The sequence below is a fragment of the Dendrobates tinctorius genome, unplaced genomic scaffold, assembly GCF_039654945.1.
Source record: "Dendrobates tinctorius isolate UK_male_01 unplaced genomic scaffold, ASM3965494v1 ptg000251l, whole genome shotgun sequence".
NCBI classification, from domain to species: domain Eukaryota; kingdom Metazoa; phylum Chordata; class Amphibia; order Anura; family Dendrobatidae; genus Dendrobates; species Dendrobates tinctorius.
In genome coordinates this window covers 684,993-709,622 of record NW_027361918.1, presented here as the reverse complement: position 1 = coordinate 709,622, position 24,630 = coordinate 684,993, and positions in this window count along the sequence as shown.

The following is a 24,630-nucleotide window of genomic DNA, read 5'->3' as shown; positions in this document are numbered from 1 at the left end:
GGTAGATTTATTATCACAGTCCTGCTCCAGAACACAATTCCAAGATGATGGTCAGATGGTTCTTACGTTACATAACCCCTATGCAGATGAAGACAGTGAGGAAATCTGTATTTTGCATGTCCTCCCCACAGTTATGATGGCCCTGATAGGCCCAGATCCACCCCCAATATTGCCTGAGGATCAACGACTCACCCCATACCTCTCAGAGATACCATCTAAACTTTGGTCAAAAGGGCTAAATGATATAGGGAAAATGCCTGTAGAAACAGTAAAAGTGTTTCTCAAACCTGGTGCCCCTTTTCCCAAAGTCCATCAATATCCTATGAAACATGATCAGGAGCGGGGCCTTCAGGAACAAATACAAATGTTACTTGATAACGGTGCTCTGCTACCCTGTGTTTCTCCATGTAATACGCCCTTGTTTCCCGTTAAGAAAAAGACCCCACCTGGCCAGCCCTCTGTGTACCGGCTGGTACAAGATCTACGGGCAGTTAATGCAGCTAATGTTCTGGAAACTCCAGTGTTGCCTAATCCACATACTCTTTTGTCCCAAATGCCCCAGGATGTTGTTTGGTTTAGTCATCGACCTTACCAATGCCTTCTTTAGCATTCCGTTACACCCAGATTGCCAGTTTCTGTTTGCATTCACTTTTCAGGGACGACAGTTAACATGGACAGTTATGCCACAAGGGGCCCAAAACAGTCCCAACCAGTTTGCAAAAAACATGAGCGAGTGTCTCTTGCACTGGCAGTTAGATGACCCCCAGGTTACGCTGCTTCAGTATGTGGATGATCTTTTGTTGTGTGCACGGACGGAGCAGGAAGCCATTGCTGCCACTGTTAGCCTCCTCAAGCATCTGGCAGCACTGAACTGTCGGGTTTCGGCCTCGAAACTTCAGTTCTGCCTTGGTCAAGTGATATTCTTGGGTCACTGTCTCCTTCAGGGTGTCAGACACCTCGAAGAAGAAAGAAAAATAGCTGTCAGCTCCCTTCCTTTCCCAAAAGATGAAACTGAACTCCAGCGTTTTCTTGGACTGTGCATTTATTGTAGTCAGTGGATACCGGATGCATCCCGCATAATGCAACCCCTTTACAACGCCTTGAAAGACGGCATAATGAGCTACAAGGAAAGATCACCGGTTTGCATGGAAAGCCTTCATCATGCCTTCTCTGAGTTGAAGCGGCTTATTGCTTCCGCCCCTGCCTTGGGTATCCCGGACTATACTCGACCGTTCCATTTGTATGTGTCTGAGAATGAAGGACACGCAGCAGGGGTGCTTACACAGTCACATGGCAACAGGCAACGACCAGTGGGCTATTATTCGGCCCGCCTCGACCCAGTGGCCCGAGCATCACCAAGTTTCATGAGGGCAGTTCACGCCACTCACTCGTTGCTTGACAAGACTGCAGACATAATTCTTGGACATGAAACGCACATTTTTGCCCCACATGATATTGCAGCAATACTGAGCCTTCAGCAACCAAGACATTTGACTGTGCAACGACACTTACCGCTGCAATGTTCACTCCTTTTGCCTGATTATGTCAAGTTGCATCGCTGTACTACAATCAACCCCGCTACTTTACTGCCGGTCCCCAAGAAAGATGGCAGTGATGAGGATTTTCTCCAACATGGTTGTTCCCAACTTCTGACTGAAGAAACAGCTACTCCACCAAATGTCAGTGAGAATCCACTTTCAAATCCCGATCTGGTGTTGTATACGGATGGTTCAAGATATCAAGATATGCTGACGAGTTTGGTAGATTCCACACGGGATATGCTGTTACCACAGAGGACACTGTAGTGCACGCAGCTGCACTCCCGCCATCACAGTCAGCACAAGCAGAACTCCAGGCTCTGTCTACTGCATGTACTTTGGCCAAGTACAGACGGGCTAATATATACACGGACTCACGGTATGCATTTGGTATTGCTCACGATTTTGGGGCTCTATGGGCCAATCGAGGGTTTATTACTACTGCTGGAACTCCAGTAAAAAATGCTGAAGCTCTTAAAACCCTCATGGACTCGATCAAATTACCTACTCAGGTGGCCATTATCAAAGTTAAGGCGCACGGTCCTAGGAACAGTCCACAGACTGTTGGCAACGCATTTGCGGATATGCATTCAAAAGCTGCCGCTCTTTTACCCGTTGAACCAACCATACCAACTATGGTGACCACACGCTCTCAGTGTAAACAGTTACAAGAAGCATTGACCCTACAAGAACCTGATGATCTACAACAGACTGAAGTTTTCTGTCGGACCCCGCGAGACCGCTTAATGACGATGCAGAGAATGTCTCCAAAGGAAGAGGTGAAGCAATGGAAGACTGATGGGGCATGAATGGATAATGGTCTCTGGAAAAAGGACCAACTTGTGTGTCTGCCTAAGCGGATGTACCCTGCTATTGCCACATGGGCACATGGACCTACACATCGAGGAAAGAATCAGGCCCTCGCACTGGTGCAAAAATTTTACTGGGCCCTGGGAATTTCCAGTTTTGACAGCGCTCAACCGTGCCTGTAATATCTGTCAGACTTGCAATCCCGGTCAACTTCAGAGTGTACCCCCGAAGCATCTTGCTAAGCCCGACTATCCTTTCCGAAGGCTCCGGGTGGACCATATCACGTTACCTAAGTCTGGAAGGTATGAATACTGTTTGGTTGTTGTTGACATGTTCTCCAGTTGGCCGGAAGCATTCCCTGTTGCCAACATGACTGCAAAAACCACAGCGAAGAAACTGGTGATGGAAGTCATATGCAGATATGGGGTTCCAGAAGTTGTTGAAAGTGACCAAGGCCCGGCCTTTTTTTTCTCATGTGTACCAAGAAGTTCTGACAATGCTTGGATCCACTGTAGCCCTCCATACTCCGTACCACCCACAATCCAGTGGGGAAGTTGAGAGGCTGAACGGCACACTGAGGGGACAATTGACCAAAATGATGCAGGAGACTACGGCTCCATGGCCAGAGCTCCTGCCCATTGTGCTATACCACATTCGTACTACCCCTATTGTAAAATATGGCCTGTCCCCTTATGAGATATTGTTTGGTACTAGGCCCCCAGTTGCAAATTTCCAGCCTCAGCAGTTATCAGAAGAATCTGACCGTGCTGTTCAATATGTTATTCAGCTTAGTAAAAATCTTGCTAATACCTATGTTCTAGTTTTCTCTTCTTATCCAGATTCAGCAGAAACCGACACTTGTTATAACCTGATGCCTGGTGATTTGGTAGTCGTGAAAAGGCATGTCAGAAAGCACAGACTAGAACCCTTGTATGACGGTCCCTATCAAGTCCTCCTCATCACCCCTACATCAGTAAAACTAGAAGGAAGACCGACTTGGATTCACGCATCGCACTGCAAGCTGGTTAAACAAGCCAATAGCAAATAAGGGGGCATAATGTTCTGGTCTTTCGCATTTTCCATATCATTATTGGTAACCGCATGGGACAGCCTAAATTCCCCAATGTCCTTGAATAATAAGTTTATACAACATCATGAAAAATTACTGAGAGATTTGTTGGACAATTCCCAGTCTCGGGCAGACTGTTGGATCTGCACGTATTCACCAGTGTCAGACACAAGCATCCCCTTTTTGGCTATCCCTGTTCCACCTGAGGAGTTATTTGCTTGGACTGACTGTTCTGACACACTCGCTAATAATGCCACAGATAATGCAAAATTATGGAATTTAACTGTTGGTATACCTATTGTGGGATGGGTGGGATACCCCTGGTGACAAGGTAATCTTTCAGGAAGCAATACCCAACTTGAATATTTGGCCTACAAAGGAGGGGCTTGGGTCCCTAAGAATAAGACTAGTCTATCCAATCTAGGGCAAATTCCAACGTATGGTTTACAAGTCAGTTTCAATGTAACTTCAAACTCTACTGATGCCTTCAAACCAATGTTGCTAGAAAGGTTGCATGAAAATTTTCTAATTTGTTTCCCCAGGGTTCTAACGAAACCTGTGCCAGTATTCCTGGCAATATATATTGTAATGAGTCCTCTGAATATGTGCCAGGAACCCCCACTTGTGGAAATCCTGATGCAGGTGATTGTAGTCCTTTAGGACAATCTCCAGCTTGGTGTATGCTTCAGAATGCATCTGCATTCATAGACTTAGCTCATAGATTGGTACTGCAACATTCAGCCCTATGGGATTTACCTGATGATATGTTCTGGGTATGTGGAGACAATGCTTATAAATGGTTGCCAGTAGGGGTAAGAGGTACTTGTACTCTGGGTCGCTTGACCCCGGCCACCTTTGTTATTCCAAACAAACAGTTGGATACACAGGCTATACCCAAACATACATTATACAAAAGAGCTGCGGACAATTCACCCCGCCCTTCAGGGAGACCACATATAGTGCAGATGAGTGTGGCCAATAAAATTGTCAGTTCTATTTTCATTTACCCTATGATTACACAAATGTGGGATAAATTAGTTAGGGCCACAGACTAGATGATCAAATTTGGGATATATTGGATATACTTAACACTACTGTTGCTGTCCAAAATCAACTTATTATAGTCACTAATCAACATACTATAGTGCTGGACTACATAACAGCAGCACAAGGAGGTATGTGTCAGGTCATTGGACCCGCTTGCTGTCATTATATAGATCCTAACAGTACTATGAAGTTAAAGTTAGAAGATATGCAAAGACTCAGAGATCAATACGATAAAGACAATGATCGTACTAAGGACAGTTGGTGGTCAGACACCTTCTCCTTTCTCAATCCAGCCAATTGGTTTAAGGGATTTGGGGGCTGGATAGCTGGGATCTTACAGAGCTTGTTACACATTGCTGCCTGTATCCTTGTTGTATATGTGATACTAAAACTTGTTCTTTGGTGTATTTCTGTATGTATTAGGAAATTCTGCACTAAGCCAGCTAATGATGATACCAAAGGTGTCGTTGCCCCTGCTCTTCTCTACACCAATCTCAAAAGGCTACTTGATGCAGATGTTGAAGCCAAGCACATGGCTACCTACAAAAGATCCCCACCACCGTCATCAAAAATTGTTATTCGTAAATTGTAGTATAAAGGGGGACAGGTGCGCCGCGACAGCCATGACTGGTAACACGGCATCAGTCATGTGAAGACCAGTACCCCTCAAGCTGTTAGCTTGGGATAGCACCTCTGATGCTGCATGTGTGTTAAAAAAATGTATCTAGGGGGGATTGTGAAGGGTTAAAACGAAAGTCTAAGCTGAAGTTTCGTTTTATCCATTCTCTGAAGGTTTTGTTTCTCCATTTTTGTTGCTGTAAGATAAATTTTTGTAATTGGCATGGGCTGTCATGAAACCAGACTGTTTCAATCAGGTGCAAGATAAGGGAACCGGCGATGTGCTACTCTGAAGAATATGCCACTATAATACTTTCTATGATGGACATATATGTAGTTTCCGGTTTTCTTGCAATATTATTGGCTTATAAAGTAAAATGATGCTATTGGTAGTTGAGAACTTTGCATAATTAAGCGAAATATTATAAAAGAAGTGACTACAATAAACGGGTTACCAATCTCTTTGGATCGTCCCATACAGAGACACGTCTCCGTTTGGTCATTTGAGTTGCTAGCAACACTCTGTGGAATAATTTGGACATCACTGGCTCAACCGTGAAGGGTTAATTTAACTCTCTCCCTATCACCATATCTTCATCCTCATCAGATGAGGAGTTTGACTTTGAAAAGTATTTGGATGACATAGAGCAGGCAAAGCGTTGCTGCAAGGAAAAAGATTTCACTCCGTCTCCTATAGCAGCAGATTGACCAGATTTCAGTAAAATGTTTCACTTGCTCTCAAAGAAATAGAAAAATTCAACCGTTCATCAAAACTGACTGTGCATGAGGCAATTCCTTTATACCCGGAAATTGTTAGAGATGGTCCCATGTGGTTACGGCTTTGCCTCCAACCCAAGTTACTGTAGAGAGGTTGTTGTCTGGCCTTAAAATAATTAGGTCAGATGTGAGGTCATCTATGAAGGAGGATCTGATGGAGGCAATTCTATTTCTTAGAACAAATTCATAGACTGCACAAATGTTATTTAGTATGTTTTTGTTGAAAACTGTTTTTTGCCACTTTCACAGTTTATTACATAGTGTTATATATATACACTATATATTGTGATAAAACACTCCGGGATCGCGTTTGCTGGGGTCAAAGGTCACGTGCGTTCAGCGGGAAACTCAGGCGCAGAGCTGGGAGTCAAGTATAACTGACACTGGGTCAGGTTTATTAAAGGTGAAAGCAATGCAAAAAGGAAATAAAACATAAAACAAATCCTTGCCTGTCCGGCACTAACTAAACAAGGTACAACCTAACTACCAACTGGCGGGCTTCTCCCGTCCAGCCAAACCACAGTTGCAGTGGGCACTGCTTTCACTCACGTGTGTCTTTCACACAGACAGGCTCTCTGTGTTCCCAGGCTGAGACACTCACACAACCACCTGGCATCCTTTTATATTCACCTCCCATTATCCATTAGTAAGCAGGTGCGATACTGACCAGACTAGGCCACATAGGAAAGGAATCTGGGCGAGATATACCTGCCCTCATCCACTATTCCCACATGATTCTCACATATCCCCCCCTTCTGCTCAGACCACTCTGGTCGAGCAATGACACCCGCCAAACAGTGCACTCGGGACAGGGCATCTGCATTTCCCATCTGTACCCCTGGGCAGTGCTCCACCGTAAAAGTGTAGGCCTGCAGGGCAAGGAACCACCGGGTCACCCGGCTATTCCGTTCCTTGTTCAAGTGCATCCACTTGAGAGGGGCATGGTCAGTGATCATCCTGAACTTTCGGCCCACCAGGTAATATTTGAGGGCCTCTAGAGCCCACTTAATGGAGAGGCACTCTTTTTCTACGACTGCATACCTTTGCTCGTGTTTATTCAGCTTCCTGCTGAGATAGAGGACTGGGTGTTTCACTCCGTCCCTCACTTGTGAGAGTACGGCCCCGATACCGGTATCAGAGGCATCCGTTTGTACCACAAACTCGCTGCGGAAGTCCGGAGTCACCAGTACGGGCTGAGAGCAAAGTGCCCGTTTTAGGCTATGGAAGGCTTCTTCAGCCGCTAAACTCCATTTAATCATGACGGAGTCTTTCCCTTTTGTAAGATCCGTCAGGGGGGTAGCGATGGCTGCAAAATTGGGTATGAACCGGCGATAATAGCCGGCGATCCCCAGGAAGGCTTGCACCTGCTTCTTGTTGACAGGTTGTGGCCAGTCCTGAACCGCCTGAATCTTATCAACCTGGGGTTTAACAACACCCCTCCCAATTACATACCCCAAATACCGGGCTTCTTCTAGCCCGATGTGACATTTCTTGGGGTTCGCGGTTAGACCTGCCTCCCACAGGTCGTCAATCACAGCTTGTACTTTCTGGAGATGAGTCTCATAGTCCAAGCTGTAAATGACAATGTCGTCCAAATAGGCCGAAGCGTACTGCCTATGTGGCCTCAGGACTCGATCCATCAGTCTCTGGAAGGTCGCCGGTGCTCCGTGCAGTCCAAACGGCATATACACATACTGAAATAGACCTTCTGGGGTAGCAAATGCCATCTTTTCTCTGGCAGCCTCCGCCAGAGGGATCTGCCAATACCCCTTTGTTAGGTCTAGGGTCGTAATATACCGGGCTTTTCCTAACCGATCTATTAACTTGTCTACCCGGGGCATAGGGTAGGCATCAAATTTTGAGACCGCATTCAGTTTCCTGAAGTCATTGCAGAACCGGATGGTGCCGTCTGGTTTAGGAATTAGCACAATCGGGCTGGACCAAGCACTATGCGATTCCTCAATGACTTCTAACTCTAACATTGCCTTCACTTCTCGGGAAACGGCTTCACGGCGCGCTTCCGGGATTCGGTAGGGCTTTACGTGAACTGTGACACCAGGTTCCGTTATGATGTCATGTTTCATTAGCGTAGTCTGCCCGGGTTTTTCTGAGAAAAACTTTTGGTTGTGAAGTAGAAACTGCCTGACCTCAGTCTTTTGCCGCTCCGAGAGAGTCTCTGCAACCCGTACCTCCGGTACGGTATGCGAGCAGACGGGACGGGCCATCTCCGCTGACAAGGCAGACCGATCTTTCCAGGGTTTTATCAGATTTACATGATAAATCTGTTCAGGTTTCCGTTTATCTGCCTGGCATACTTTGTAGTTTACTTCACCAACTCTTTCCTTAATCTCAAAGGGGCCCTGCCACTTTGCCAGGAACTTACTGTCCACCGTGGGGACCAGGATCAACACCCTATCTCCGGGTGCAAACGTACGGATCTTGGCGCCCCATCATAGATTCTTTTTTGGGCTCCTTGAGCCTGTATCATGTGTTCTTTCACGATAGGCATAACAGCCGCAATACGGTCCTGCATTTGTGTGACGTGATCTATCACCGTTTTAAACGGAGTGACCTGACCCTCCCAGGTTTCTTTTGCAACGTCTAACAGTCCGCAAGGACGTCGGGCGTACAATAACTCGAAAGGCGAGAATCCCGTGGAAGACTGGGGTACTTCCCTGATGGCAAAAAGCAAATACGGAAGTCAATAGTCCCAGTTCTTCCCATCCTTGTCTATCACCTTTCTCAGCATCTGCTTCAGAGTTTTATTGAACCGTTCGACCAACCCATCTGTTTGAGGGTGATACACGGATGTGCGTAACGGTTCTTTTTGTAACAATCGGCAGAGCTCCTTCATTACCCTGGACATAAAGGGGGTCCCCTGGTCGGTGAGTATCTGTTTTGGTATACCGACCCGACTAAACACATGCATCAGTTCCTTGGCAATCGTCTTGGTGGCCGTGTTACGCAAAGGGATGGCCTCCGGGTAACGAGTGGCATAATCCAAGATGACCAGGATATGTTGGTGTCCACGTGCAGACCGTGGAAGGGGCCCAACTAAATCCATCCCAATCCTCTCAAACAGGACTTCAATAATAGGTAGGGGTACCAAAGGGCTACAGAACCGGGGCTTAGGTGCAGAGGCTTGGCAGTCAGGACAAGACTCACAATATACACGAATATCGTGATGCATGCCTGGCCAAACAAAACAGTGTAATATCCTTTCGGTGGTTTTCTGGACTCCCAGGTGACCTCCCATCACATGTCCGTGGGCCAGGTCCAGCACCTGCCGCCGGTAGGGTTTTGGCACGACTAATAGTTGCACCGTATCTTCCCCCTTTTTCTCTATCTGATAGAGTAAATCATTCTCCAGAACCATGTAAGGATATGCCAGCCTAGAGCCAGGTTCTACGGGTACCCCATTTATCACTTTTACATTTGTCCTAGCCTGAGAAAGGGTAGGATCCTTTATTTGCTCGCTTTGGAAGTCATCTTTCTGAACTTCTAAATCCGGCAAACAGGGAGGTGGACGGCTGTCGGCCTCCTCCTCTTCCCCGGTCTCCTCCGTATCACCCGCCATGACTGAAAACGGGAACTGCAGGTCATTTCCCGCAGACTCTTCCAGGGGTTCGGGACCCACACGCGCCCTGGGAGAAGAATCATGTACACTATTACCCGAGGGCATCAACTGATTCTCCCACAATTGCCAGAAGTGGGGAAAATCCCGGCCCAGGATAACATCATGCAATAACGCCGGGACGAGTCCCACTTTATGTTGCACAGACCCATAGGAAGTAGTAATGCATATGATCGTGGTGAGGTACAAACAGGTGTCTCCATGCACACACGTTACAGAAAATTTGTCTAATGGTCCAGTCGGGGCTGACACTAGACTGGCCTTCACCAGAGTCACCACACTTCCCGAGTCTAACAATGCTACCACATTTTTGCCATCAACAGTTAAATCACACAAGTGTTTTTCCACATCCTTTTGACCGGCATTCACTCTCACTACCCGTGCAACCATAGACATGCGGTTTTTAGAGTCTGTGACATCGCACTGTATGGGTTCAGTAGTGACCAGACAGTTTGCAGCAATATGTCCCATCTCTTGGCAGCGGAAACACCTAACGGGCCCCTTGCTTAGACCATAGTTCGTTACTCTCGGCCTCGCAGTGCGGGCAGTCCCGTTTTCCTCCCCCACTGTCTTAGGGATTTTTCCATCTCCCCTACTCCCTGGAACAGTCTTACCGGTTCCACGTGGAGATGATGAAGAACGAGGTGGGGTAGCGTCGTCTCGGAGTCCTTCCGCCACGGAGTAACGTTCAACCAGATCCACAAGTTGATCTGCCGTCGTAGGATTTCCATGGCTTACCCACTTCCTCAGGGCTGGCGGTAGAGCTCTCAGGTACTTGTCCATGACGACTCTCTGGATTATCTCTGGTGCTATCAACACCTTGGGTTGTAGCCACTTCTTCGTCACGTGGATCAGGTCGAACCTATGTGACTGCGGTGGTTTATCCGGCTGATAAGTCCATTGATGCACTCTCTGTGCACGGACAGCGGTCGTCACTCCCAGCCGGGCCAAGATCTCGGCTTTCAGTTTGTCAAAGTCCTGCGCGGCTTCAGGCTCTAAGTCATAATATGCCTTTTGGGCCTCACCGGAAAGAAACGGGGCAATCAGGCCGGCCCATCGTGCCTTCGGCCATTTTTCTCGCACCGCCGTCAGTTCAAACGTGGTCAGGTATGACTCGACGTCATCTTCGGTCGTCATCTTCTGCCAGTACCGACTCACGTGAATCACTCTCGACTCGGCTTCCAGATTAAGCTCAGGTAAGCTTGCCAAGCGCTGCGCCACCTGCTGGAGAAGCGAACGATCGGTAACTGTCATGTCCACCAACTCCTTCAGCTGGGCCATCATCACCCGATTAGCTTCTTGCTGGACGGCGGTGGACTGTACCAGCGCTTTCACCACGTCCTCCATGCTCATGCTTGCTACGTGATGCCCGCGTTCTCCACCACAATGTGATAAAACACTCCAGGACCGCCTTTGCTGGGGTCAAAGGTCACGTGCGTTCAGCGGGAAACTCAGGCGCCGAGCTGGGAGTCAAGTATAACTGACACTGGGTCAGGTTTATTAAAGGTGAAAGCAATGCAAAAAGGAAATAAAACATAAAACAAATCCTTGCCTGTCCGGCACTAACTAAACAATGGACAACCTAACTACCAACTGGCGGGCTTCTCCAGTCCAGCCAAACCACAGTTGCAGTGGGCACTGCTTCCACTCACGTGTGTGTCTCTCACACAGACAGGCTCTCTGTGTTCCCAGGCTGAGACACTCACACAACCACCTGGCATCCTTTTATATCCACCTCCCATTATTCATTAGTAAGCAGGTGCGATACTGACCAGACTAGGCCACATAGGAAAGGAATCTGGGCGAGATATACCTGCCCTCATCCACTATTCCCACATGATTCTCACAATACACAGTATATATATGCAATCGATATTACATAGTGTATTACATATTTACAATTTAATAGTTTTTTGTGTTCTAAAGTTGTATTCCAATAAATATTATGTTCTAAATATCTTGATTATTGTATCATAAAAATGATTTAATGTCTGATGTTCACATTGTACTACAATACATTTTTCACTTAAATATAAGCAATATATGAAGGCGTCGGAGTCGTGGAGTCGGAGTTGGAGTCGGTGTAAGGGAAATTGAGGAGCTGGAGTCGCAGGTTTGGCTTACCGACTCCACAGCCCTGGTTTGATTTCCTATTTATAGCGGGTCTTTATGTTTGGCAGCTGTCACACACTAAAATACGCTTTTTATTGTAAAAAATAGTTTTTGCATCACCACGTTTTGAGAGCTATAATTTTTCCATATTTTGACCAACCGAGTCATGTGAGGTCTTGTGTTTTTTTGAGGGACGAGTTGACATGTTCATTGGCACCATTTTCGGGCACATGATTTTTGGGAGTCAGAATGAACAAAAACCAGCAATTCATGATTTTTTTTTTTTGGGGGGGGGGGGGTTTATACCATTCCGCGTGTGTTAAAATTGATAAAGCAGTTTTATTCTTCGGGTAAGTACGATGACAGAGATACCTCATTTATATCTTTTTTATGTTTTGGCGCTTTTATACAATAAATTTTTTTTTTTACAGAAAAAATAATTATTTTTGCATCACTTTATTCTGAGAGCTAAAACTTTTTTATTCTGGTGATGGAGCTGTATGGTGGCTTGCTTTTTGTGGGACATGATGATTTCAGCGTGTCACGTAGACCCATCCTGTGTGACGCGACCCGCAGGCCCGTAACTAAAACAACAAGACGCGGCATGTGATACTGTCCTGTGTGACACGGCTCGCAGGCCGGTAACTAAAACAACAAGACACGGGAAAAGGCAAACGGTTACAACGGTGGGCCCTGCGATAGGGAAAGGGGACGTGGAGACCTCCTGCACTCCCCTGAGTCAGTGTCCCTAACGCTCCTAACGTTCCCTATGCCGGTTCCGCACCGGGCGCCAATCAGGAACCTGTCGCCCTAGCACACCCTACAACTATCCCTTGCTAGGGAGCTGGGTGGCGCAGGCACTGGCCCCACCGCTGTACTAATACACACTAAGGAAAAACACAAACGGGGAAACACAACTTAGCTTTACTCTGTTGCACTTGCTCCTGGCAACAGAGTCCACCACCAGAATGCAGCTCTACTCCTGAATCGCTGCCACCAAGCTCTGTCAGAGCTACAAGGAAATCCCCTATGACTCCTTCCACACCAGGGCTAAGACAGTGCTGCAAGGAACGCTCTCCAGCTCCTTCCCCCACCAAGGATGGTTGAAATGAACACTATCACCAACACTGATTGCAACACCTGTGACTCTTTTATAGCAGAGCCAGCAATCACACCTGCATTATAATCATGTGCACTTAACAATGACGCTCACCACCACCGGGGGCAAACAACACCACAGTCCAATAATCCTAAAGGCCACTGGGGGCAAAAACCAAACTTAAGCACAGCTTAGGAAAAAAAAAAAAGTTACCTGTGCTTTTTATCAGTCCTGATCCAGCATGGATCATGACAGTACCCTCCCCTTAATGAGGGGTCTCTGGACCCTCAAGACCACTCCCCATCAGGGAACCACCTACAGTGGGGATGCCCAGACCCAGTGTTCACCCCAGCAACTACCTGCATGTCAGGTTGATGAGAAATGAGACTGCTGGTATTGGCAACGTATGTTCTGGAGGTAACACACACCTCCGAAGCGCTGACCTGGGGAACAGGTTGTGTATATATGTTTGGTATGAGCTGGTAACACTCCACAACACACTTCAAATGGATGTTTTTTGGTGGCCACCCATACACGCTCGTTCACACACATGTCCGGACCTGAACATTTATCGCCACTCGTTCGTTTGTCACCACTTGGGGAACTCTTTCTGGGATTGACAACAGAGGCATCCCCCTTTGTCCCCACACTCACCCCCCCGCACCTCACCAAGGGGTACACCACCCTCCAACCCCTTCCACCACGAGGTCTGTGCCTCCCAGGGTTGACCAATGGCGAGGGTTGAGACTTGCCCCTACTCTCATGCAGCACATCTGCTGCCCTCACCGGAGAGGAAGGGGACCGTTGAAGAGAGATAGCAGAGACAGTAGTTCCTAGGCAGCAGCCCTCACACGAGTGCCCCCAGCTGACCACTTCCCTCGCCCGCCCATCTATTACCGGGTTGTGTCTCTTCAGCCAAGGGAGGCCTAAAACAATAGGTACTGGCATTCCCTCCAAGACATAGCATGACAAGGACTCCTCATGATGTCCTATACGCAGATGGGTATTCTCTACGACCTTGGTCAAACTTCCCTGGCTCAGTGGAACAGAGTTTATGGCCTGGACGCTTATAGGCTGGGCTAGCGTCCTACACCTTAGTCCATGAGTCTGGACAAAGCAAGCATCCACCAGACTGACTCTTGCTCCGCTGTCCACAAACACCGGTATCACCTCCGGTACCCCACCAGCCAAAACCTCTGCTGACATGGTACTTTGGGAGGGCAAAATGGAGGAAATGTATACTCCCTTGTTGCCTCCCTCCAAGCGACCAGGGGAATGCGGCTTCTCAGATGGCACAGATAATTTGGCGCACAATGGGCAAGCCTTCAGGACATGACTAGTCTGCCCACAGTACAAACATGCCGACACCACTCCCCGAACCGTAGGCAGCTCTGAAAACAAACTAGCTCCTCCTACTTGCATAGGTTCGACAGGAGACTTGGCATGAACTGGGCAGGCTCTCATAAAATGGCCAGGCTTTCCACAGGAAAAGCATACCCCCCACCACGATGAGCCGCAGACACCCCCTTTTTTGTATCAACAACACCGGGCTGTCTGGGTTCCTCCGTCCGCACTGGTGGGTCCCCCTCCCTAGCGAGGACATCAGGGGGCACTTTTTGTATATGTTTCCCTAAGGTGTCTATCCACCCGGATGGCAAGGGACATGGCGGCCTCCAGCGACCTGGGGGCGGCGTACTGCACCAGAGTATCCTGCAACTTTGGAGACAAACCCTGCTCAAATTGACTCCTAAGTGCAGGGTCATTCCACTGAGTATTAGTGGCCCATCTCCTAAACTCTGAGCAGTACTCCTCAGCGACCCGGGCTCCCTGTTTACACCTACGGATTTGGGATACCGCCAGGGAGATGCCATCAGGATCCCCATACACAAGTGCCAAAGCCGCAAAGAACTTGTCCACGGACTCTAAAGATGGTGAATCGTCCGGCAGGGAGAAGGCCCAGGATTGGGGATCCCCTTTAAGAAGGGACATAATGATTCCCACCAGTTGCTCTTCACTCCCTGATGAACGCGGGCACAGCCTGAAATACAATTTATAGGCTTGTTGAAAAACTAAGAATTGATCTCTCCCTCCAGAAAATCTGTCAGGGAGGGATATCTTGGGTTCTGGCTGAGCCTGTTCCTGAACCAAGCCCCCAGAGCCCACCAACAGCAGCAGCTGCTGCACCAACCCTCCGCACAGCCCCCTAATCTCATTAGTAAGGGTCTGCAGCAATTGGGCAACGGGCTGAACTGGGTCCATGGCTCAGCAGAAAAAAAAGTTGTCGGTTGGTGACAATGTCACGTAGACCCGTCCTGAGTGACACGGCTCGCAGGCCGGTAACTAAAACAACAAGACACGGGGAAAAGGGAAAACAGTTACAATGGTGGGCTCTGAGATAAGGAAAGGGGATGTGGAGACCTCCTGCACTCTGAGTCAGTGTCCCTAATGCTCCTAACGTTCCCTATGCCGGTTCCGCAACGGACGCTGATCAGGAACCTGTCGCCCTAGCACACCCTACACCTATCCCTTGCTAGGGAGCTGGATGGCGCAGGCACTGGCCCCACCGCTGTACTAATACACACTAAGGAAAAACACAAACGGGGAAACACCACTTAGCTTTACTCTGTTGCACTTGCTCCTGGCAACAAAGTACACCACCAGAATGCAGCTCTCCTCCAGAATCGCTGCCACCAAGCTCTGTCAGAGCTACAAGGAAATCCCCTATGACTCCTTCCACACCAGGGCTAAGACAGTGCTGCAAGAAATGCTCTCCAGCTCCTTCCTCCACCAAGGATGGTTGAAATGAACACTATCACCAACACTGATTGCAACACCTGTGACTCTTTTATAGCAGAGCCAGCAATCACACCTGCATTATAATCATGGCAACTTAACTAAAGAAATTAGAGTGCAATGACGCTCACCACCACCGGGGACAAACTTAGAACAAACGACACCACAGTGTAATAATCCTAATGGCCACCGGGGGCAAAAACCAAACTTAAGCACAGCTTAGGAAAAAAAAAGGTTACCTGTGCTTTTTATCATTCCTGATCCAGCATGGATCATGGCACAGCGGTACCACGCTTATTTATATCTGTCTTTTTGTTCGGTGGTATGATTATAAAGCAGTTTTTTTTTTACTTTTTTTTAATGGTGCTCACTAAAGGGGTTAAATAGAGTAACAGTTTTATAGGTCGGGTCGTTACGGATGCGGCGATACTAAATATGTGCATTTTTATAGTTTAGATTTTTTTAATTTAAATATTTATTTATTGGTGGAATAAATATTGATTTAAATATTGATCTGCATGCTATAGAAGCTGTCAGTGCTGCAGCTTCTATGCACTAACCTGAGAGACTTCCTGACCTGCACTGCGCATGACAGGAAGTCTCTCAGCTCTGGAGACCCAGATGTCATCATGATGACATAGGGTTTCCTTGGCAGTGATTAGGACCCCGTGTCATGCTGCGGGGTCTCCAATCCAAAGGCAGAGGGGTTGTCAGAGCTGGCTGCTCCCGGAACGCTGCAATCATGTTTGATCGCAGTTTTCCAGGGGTTAAAGTGCCAGGAGCGGTCCGTGACAGCTCCTGGCACTTAGTGCCGGGTGTCAGCTGTGAGAATCAGGTTAGTAATGAAGAGGTGTCAAGAAGACGCCTATCTATTACTAATCCTATATTTGTATGGTAAATAAAGACACAGCCAGAATAAAATCCTTTAATTGAAAGAAAGACTGACTCATTTAATATACTTAATTAAACCATACTTATGACCTCGCCTAATTCCCCCGATGCCCTCGATCTCCTGTAATAAAAGTGAAATAATAAAACAACAATATACCATACCTGTCCATCATTCTGTCCCACGCCATAATCCATGTCTGGGGGATAAACAGTTTTCAACCTGGATGGTGTCAATATGCGACCGTCCCGGCTGAAAACCACTGGTGAATGAGCTGCTTGCAGCGCAGCTTCAGTGACTAGCAGTGACGTCACTGAGGCTGCACTTCCAGCCGCCCTGAACTGAGGTGACCTCTGAACCGTGGAAAAATGCCAGAGATGAGGTCACCACAGTTCTGAGAGCTGATGTTTTTAACCAGGGGGGTCATTATCCATGGCCCCTTCCTAGCCTTTTAATATCAGCCCACAGATGTCTGCATAGCCTTTGCTGGTTATTAATTATAAGGCTACCCCACTGCTTTTTGGGGAGGTTCCCATTTTAATAGCCAGTAAAGGCTAAGTATACAGTTGTGAGCTGATATTAATAGCCTGGGAAGCTCCATGGGTATTACCCCCTTCCCAGGCTATAAACATCTGGCCCCAGTTGCCGGCTTTCCCTCTGCTGGTTATGAAAATTTTGCAGGAGCCCACACCATTTTTTGCCCCAAAAATAATGTTTTATTAATTAAATACATGTACAGTAACCTGCACACACTGTAAAAATTGTATTTATCACTGACATCTATATATCTACCTATTGTATTTGTATTTACTGTATGTAATCCATCTCTTCTATCCTGTTGGCTCCTACTGGGATTTTACACTACTGCGGTAGATGAATTACCGGCTTTTCTTCTGTCTATCTATCTATGTAATATAACTACATATACACTTCCATTCAAAAGTTTAGGGTCACTTAGAAATTTCCTTATTTTTGAAAGAAAAGCCCAGTTTTTTCCAATGAAGCTAACTTTAAATGATTCAGAAATACACTCTATACATTGTTAATGTGGTAAATGACTTCTAGCTGCAAACATCTGGCTTGTAATGCAATATGTTCATAGGTGTATCGAGGCCCAATTACAACAACCATTACTCCAGTGTTCTTATGGTACTTTATGTTTGCTAACTGGGTAAGAAGGCTAATGGATGGTTAGAATACCCTTGAAAACCCTTGTGCAAATACAGTATATTAGCACAGCTGAAAACAGTTTGGCTGATTACAGAAGCTATAAAGGTGACCTTCCTTTGAGCTAATTGAGAATCTGGAGCATTACATTTGTTGGTTCCATTAAACTCTCAAAATGGCCAGAAAAAAAAGAACTTTCATGTGAAACTCCACAGTCTATTCTTGTTCTTAGAAATGAAGGCTATTCCATGCGAGAAATTGCCAAGAAACTGAAGATTTCCTACAACGGTGTGTACTACTCCCTTCAGAGGAGAGCACAAACAGGCTCTAACCAGAGTAGAAAGAGAAGTGGGAGGCCCCGCTGCACAACTGAGCAACAAGACAAGTACATTAGAGTCTGTAGTTTGAGAAATCGACGCCGCACAAGTCCTCAACTGGCAGCTTCATTAAATAGTTGCATGCAAAATGCCAGTGTCAACATCTACAGTGAAGAGGCGACTCCGGGATGCTGGCCTTCAGGGCAGAGTGGCAAAGAAAAAGCCATATCTGAGACTCGCTAATAAAAGGAAAAGATTAATATGGGCAAAAGAACACAGACATTGGACAGAGGAAGATTGGAAAAAAGTGTTATGGACAGACGAATCCAAGTTTGAGGTGTCTGGATCACTCAGGAAAACATTTGTGAGACGTAGAACAACTGAAAAGATGCTGGAAAAGTCCCTGACGCCATCTGTCAAGCATGGTGGAGGTAATGTGATGGGGTAGCTTTGGTGCTGGTAAAGTAGGAGATTTGTACAAGGTAAAAGGGATTTTGAATTAGGAAGGCTAGCACTCCATTTTGCAACACCATGCCATACCCTGTGGACAGCACCTGATTGGAGCCAATTTCATCCTACAACAGGACAATGACCCAAAGCACACCTCCAAATTATGCAAGAACTATTTAGGGAAGAAGCAGGCAGCTAGTATTCTCTCTGTAATGGAGTGGCCGGCTGTTGTGAATTCTATGGATCTGACTTCTGAGTCGGGGCGCCCTCTGGTGGTTACTGTGGGTAGTGGAGCTTGCCGGGTTGACAGATGTCTGCCACCTGACTATGATGATTAGATATCAGAGGGTACTGATTGGAAGCATATAAGTGAGCAAGCTTCCCTCAGTTGTTGCCGGTGATCAGTTTCTTTCAGTGCATTTTGAGGTCTGCTGTCTCCTGCCTGATCCTGCATCTGCCAGTTAAGTTGTTCTTTTCTAATCCTTTGCATCTGATCTGGTTTTGCCTCTTTCTGCTTTGCTGTGATTGTTCAGCATGCTCCCTGCTGGGGCCATGCTGGACCCTGCTCCAAGTATTACAGCATGTGTCAGTTTGTTCAGTCCTGTTATATTAGTCTCTTTTGCTTTGCTGCCAGTTCACACCAGAATGCTGATATAGTGGCGGAGAGTGTTATGAATGGGTCACCGAGGAGGATAGCAGGCCAGGCTAAGCCACAGAAAACCAGAGAGGTTGGTAACTAAGCGTATGCAGACCCCTGATCCTGTCCACACAACTAGCAGTAGCCGTGGAGCGTACCTACGATGATCCTAGACGCCTGGGCACAGCTGGAGAGCTAACTAAGCCTAAAGCAAGAAAGGGGAAATCTAAACTGCCCTGGAGCAGACCCCCAAAAAATAGATAGCCCCCAAACAAATATTGTCAGTGAGACCAGATGAAAACACAAACGCAGGTTGAAAAATAGACTGAGCAAACGATGGGGCCCACACTGACTAGACAGGACAGGAAAGGAAAGACACTGTCTGCAATCACGCAAAAACCCTGCAAAAAGTCCAACACGTCTGATGCACAAAAACACTGAAGTTGCACGACTTCGCCCCCCACTATATCAGCACTCTGGTATATTCTGAAAGCAAAGCAAAAAGAGACCAATATAAAAGGGGACAAAACAAACTGGCACATGCAGTAACATGGGCGGTGATTCAGCACAGCCGCAGCCGGAGCTAGCTGACCCACACAAAGCAGAGATAAACAAAACCAGAGCAAATGCAAACAGAATAGCAAATGAACCACTTAGCTGAACATGCAGGGAAAGAGTAGCAGACATCAGACCTCAGGAGGCACAGGAAAAAAATCACCAGCAGAGACAGAGGGAGCCAGCCGTCCAAAATCCCAATCAGAAACCCCAGATCTCTAATCGTCTTCCTCATCACCAGGTGGCAAGCCTCCGTCAATCAGATCAGCTCCACCACCTCCAGCAACCACCAGAGGGAGCCCAGAAAGAGAACTCTCAATCTGACCAGCTCCACTATCCCCAACAACCACCAGAGGGAAGCCAGAGAGACAATTCACAACAGGAGAGGTCGTGTGACTTCAGTGTTTTTGTGTACATCAGACGTGTTGGATTTTTTTAGGGTTCTTGCGTGATCGCAGACAGTGTCTTTCCTTTCCTGTCCTATCTAGACAGTTTGGGCCCCACCATTTGCTCAGTCTATTTTCTGCCTGTGTTTGTGCCTCATCTTGTCTCACCGTCAATATATGTTTGGGGGCTATTTCTTCGGGGTTCTACTCCGGGGCAGTTTAGATTTCACCTTTCTTGCTTTAGGTTCAGTTAATTCTCCGGCTGTGCTGAGGCGTCTAGGGCAACGTAGGTATGCTCCACGGCTACTGTTAGTTGTGTTGTTAGGATTAGGGGTCTGCAATCCGCTAAGTGACCAACCTTTATGGTTTTCTGGCTGCTTGGTCTATTTTGCCATCCTCCTTGGTGACCCATTCATAACAGCCAGCGCAGTCACCAGATCTCAACCCCATTGAGCTGTTGTGGGAGCAGCTTGACCGTATGGTACGCAAAAAGTGCCCATCAAGCCAAACCAACTTGTGGGAGGGGCTTCTGGAAGCATGGGGTGAAGTTTCTCCTGATTACCTCAGTAAATTAACTGCTAAAATGCCAAATTATTGCAATGCTGGAATTGCTGCAAAGGAGCATTCTGTGACAAAAGCAAAGTTTGAAGGAGAAAATTATTATTTCAAATAAAAATCTTTTTTTTTTTAACCTTGTCAATGTCTGGACTGGATTTTAAATTAATTTGGCAACTCATTTGATTAATAAAAGTATTAGTTTTCATGGAAAACACAATATTGTCTGGGTGACCCTAAACTTTTGAACGGTATTGACACACACACACATATATATATTTATACATAGATACTGTACATGTATTCTATGTGTATATATCTTTTCTTTCCTTTCTATTATAACCTGTCAGTGTGATTTTACTGTACCCGCATATGAATTGCGGACTTTTCAAATGCGATCAGTGTGTAAAAATCAGACAACACTTGCATGGTCCGAGTGCGGTGTGACTTTTTTCTCGCACCCATTGACTTCCATTGCGGGATGAGATCCGAATTCTGATTACAATCGCAGCATGCTGCGATTTTTTTCCAGTCTGATTGTGATTCGATCCGAGCTGGAAACCCCCCCCCCCACAGGTGAACACACAATCATAGATTAACAATGGTTCAAATTCAATCTAATATTTTATCAGATTGCATTCGTCCGATTTCATTGCAAGTGGTAATGACCCCAAACCCCGGTGTAAGCGCTCACCGTAAAGTGCAGGATAAATGTGTGCCTAGCCTTACTGCGATGTTTGAGAGGCAGAATGAAAAAGTCAACAGCAGGTGAAGAATTGGTCTTATTTATTTTTAATGCCGTGCCTCGTGCTGTATAAGTGACTAGGTGACTTTATTTGGGTCGGTGCGATGACAGCGATACCAGATTTATATTGAGGTTTTATGTTTGGCTGCTGTAACACTAAAAGATGCTTTTTATTGTGAAAACTAGTTTTTGTATCACCACATTTTGAGAGCTAAAATGTTTCCATATTTCGGCCGACTGAGTCATGCTATGGCTTGTTTTTTGCGGGACGAGCTGTTTTTATTCATTCTCGGGTACATGACATTTTTGTATCACTTTCTATTTCGATTTTTCGGAGAGAGAATGAACAAAAACCAGCAATTCAGGAATTGCTTTTTGTTTGTTTTTTTATACCATTCTGTGTGTGGTAAAATTGATAAAGCGGTTTTATTCTTCGGGTCAGTACGATTACAGCGATACCTCATTTATGTCTTTTTTTATGTTTTGGCGCTTTTATACAAAACAATTCTATATAAAAATAATTCTTTTTGCATCGCTTTATTCTGAGAGCTGTAACTTTTTTATGTTTCTGCTGATGGAGCTTGTTTTTTGTTGGAAAAGATGATGTTTCAGCGGTACCATGTTTATTTATCTACTGGAACAGTTTTATAGAGCGGGTTGGTAAGGATGCAGCAATGCCAAATATAGTTGTGGCCAAAAGTATTGACACCCCTGCAATTCTGTCAGATAATACTCAGTTTCTTCCTGAAAATGATTGCAAACACAAATTCTTTGGTATTATCTTCATTTAATTTGTCTTAATTGAAAAAACACAAAAGAGAATGAAGCAAAAAGCAAAACATTGATCATTTCACACAAAACTCCAAAAATGGGCCAGACAAAAGTATAGGCACCCTCAGCCTAAAACTTGGTTGCACAACCTTTAGCCAAAATAACTGCAACCACCCGCTTCTGGTAACCATCAATAAGTTTCTTACAATGCTCTGCTGGAATTTTAGGCCATTCTTCTTTGGCAAAATGCTCTAGGTCCCTGATATTTGAAGGGTGCCTTCTCCAAACTGCCATTTTTAGATCTCTCCACAGGTGTTCTATGGGATTCAGGTCTGGACTCATTGCTGGCCACCTTAGAAGTCTCCAGTGCTTTCTCTCAAACCATTGTCGTGCTTTTTGAAGTGTGTTTTGGGTCATTGTCCTGCTGGAAGACCCATGACCTCTGAGGGAGACCCATCTTTCTCACACTGGGCCCTACATTATGCTGCAAAATTTGTTGGTAGTCTTCAGACTTCATAATGCCATGCACACGGTCAAGCAGTCCAATGCCAGAGGCAGCAAAGCAACCCCAAAACATCAGGGAACCTCCGCCATGTTTGACTGTAGGGACCGTGTTTTTTTCTTTGAATGCCTCTTTTTTCTCCTGTAAATTCTATGTTGATGCCTTTGCCCAAAAAGCTCTACTTTTGTCTTATCTGACCAGAGAACATTCTTCCAAAACGTTTTAGGCTTTTTCAGGTAAGTTTTGGCAAACTCCAGCCTGGCTTTTTTATGTCTCGGGGTAAGAAGTGGGGTCTTCCTGGGTCTCCTACCATACAGTCCCTTTTCATTCAGATGCCGACGGATAGTACGGGTTGACACTGTTGTACCCTCGGACTGCAGGGCAGCTTGAACTTGCTTGGATGTTAGTCAAGGTTCTTTATCCAACATCCGCACAATCTTGCGTTGAAATCTCTTGTCAATTTTTCTTTTCCGTCCACATCTAGGGAGGTTAGCCACAGTGCCATGGGCTTTACACTTCTTGATGACACTGCGCACGGTAGACACAGGAACATTCTGGTCTTTGGGGATGGACTTGTAGCGTTGAGATTGCTCATGCTTCCTCATAATTTGGTTTCTCAAGTCCTCAGACAGTTCTTTGGTCTTCTTTCTTTTCTCCATGCTCAATGTGGTACACACAAGGACACAGGACAGAGGTGGAGTCAACTTTAATCCATGTCAACTGGCTGCAAGTGTGATTTAGTTATTGCCAACACCTGTTAGGTGCCACAGGTAAGTTACAGGTGCTGCTAATTACACTAATTAGAGAAGCATCACATGATTTTTCGAACAGTGCCAATACTTTTGACCACCCTCTTTTTTATGTTTGGTGTGGAATTATATCCAATTTGGCTTTAGGACAATTCTTTTTGTGTTTTTTCATTTAAGACAAATTAAATGAAGATAATAATAACAAAGAATTTGTGTTTGCAATCATTTTCAGGAAGAAACTGAGTATTATCTGACAGAATTGCAGGCGTGTCAATACTTTTGGCCACAACTGTACGTGTACTTTGTTTTTTTACTTTCATAAATGTATTCATTGGAAAAATATTTTCTTCCTTTTTTTTCTTTATTTGGGGAATTTTAAAATATTTTTACTTATTAACCCCTTTTTCCCCGAGGGTGGTTTGCACGTTAATGACCGGGCCAATTTTTACAATTCTGACCACTGTCCCTTTATGAGGTAATAACTCTGGAGCTTCCATGGATCCCGGTGATTCTGACATTGTTTTCTCGTGACATATTGTACTTCATGTTAGTGGTAAAATTTCATTAATATAACTTGGGTTTATTTGTGAAAAAAAAGAAATTTGGCAAAAATTTAGAAAATTTCGCAATTTTCCAACTTTGAGTTTTCATGCCCTTAAATCACAGAGATACGGCACACAAAATAGTTAATAAATAACATTCCCCACATGTTTACTTTACATCAGTACAATTTTGGAACCAATTTTTTTTTGTTAGGAAGTTATAAGGGTTCAAAGTTGACCAGCGATTTCTCATTTTTACAACACCATTTTTCTTTTAGGGACCCCATCACATTTGAAGCCACTTTGAGGGGTCTATATGATAGAAGATACCCAAAAGTGACACCATTCTAAAAACTGCACCCCTGACGGTACTCAAAACCACATTCAAGAAGTTTATTAACCCTTCATATGCTTCACAGGAATTTTTCGAATGTGTTAAAAAAAATGAACATTTATCTTTTTTTCAGATCCAATTTGTTTTATTTTCCCAAGGGTAACAGGAGAAATTTGACCTCAAACGTTGTTGTACAATTTGTCCCGAGTACAATGATATGCCATAAATGCAGATACACCACTGGGCGCATGGCAGAGCTCGGAAGGGAAGGAGCGCCGTTTGACTTTTCATTGCAAAATTGGCTGGAATTGAGATTGACGCCATGTCGCGTTTGGAGAGCCCCTAATGTGCCTAAACAGTGGAAACCCCCCACAAGTGACCCCATTTTGGAAACTAGACCCCTAAGGAACATACCTAGATGTGTGTTGAGCACTTTTAACCCCCAAATGCTTCACAGAAGTTTATAACGTAGAGCCGTGAAAATAAAACATCATATTACTCCACAAAAATGATCTTTTTGCTCCCAATTTATTT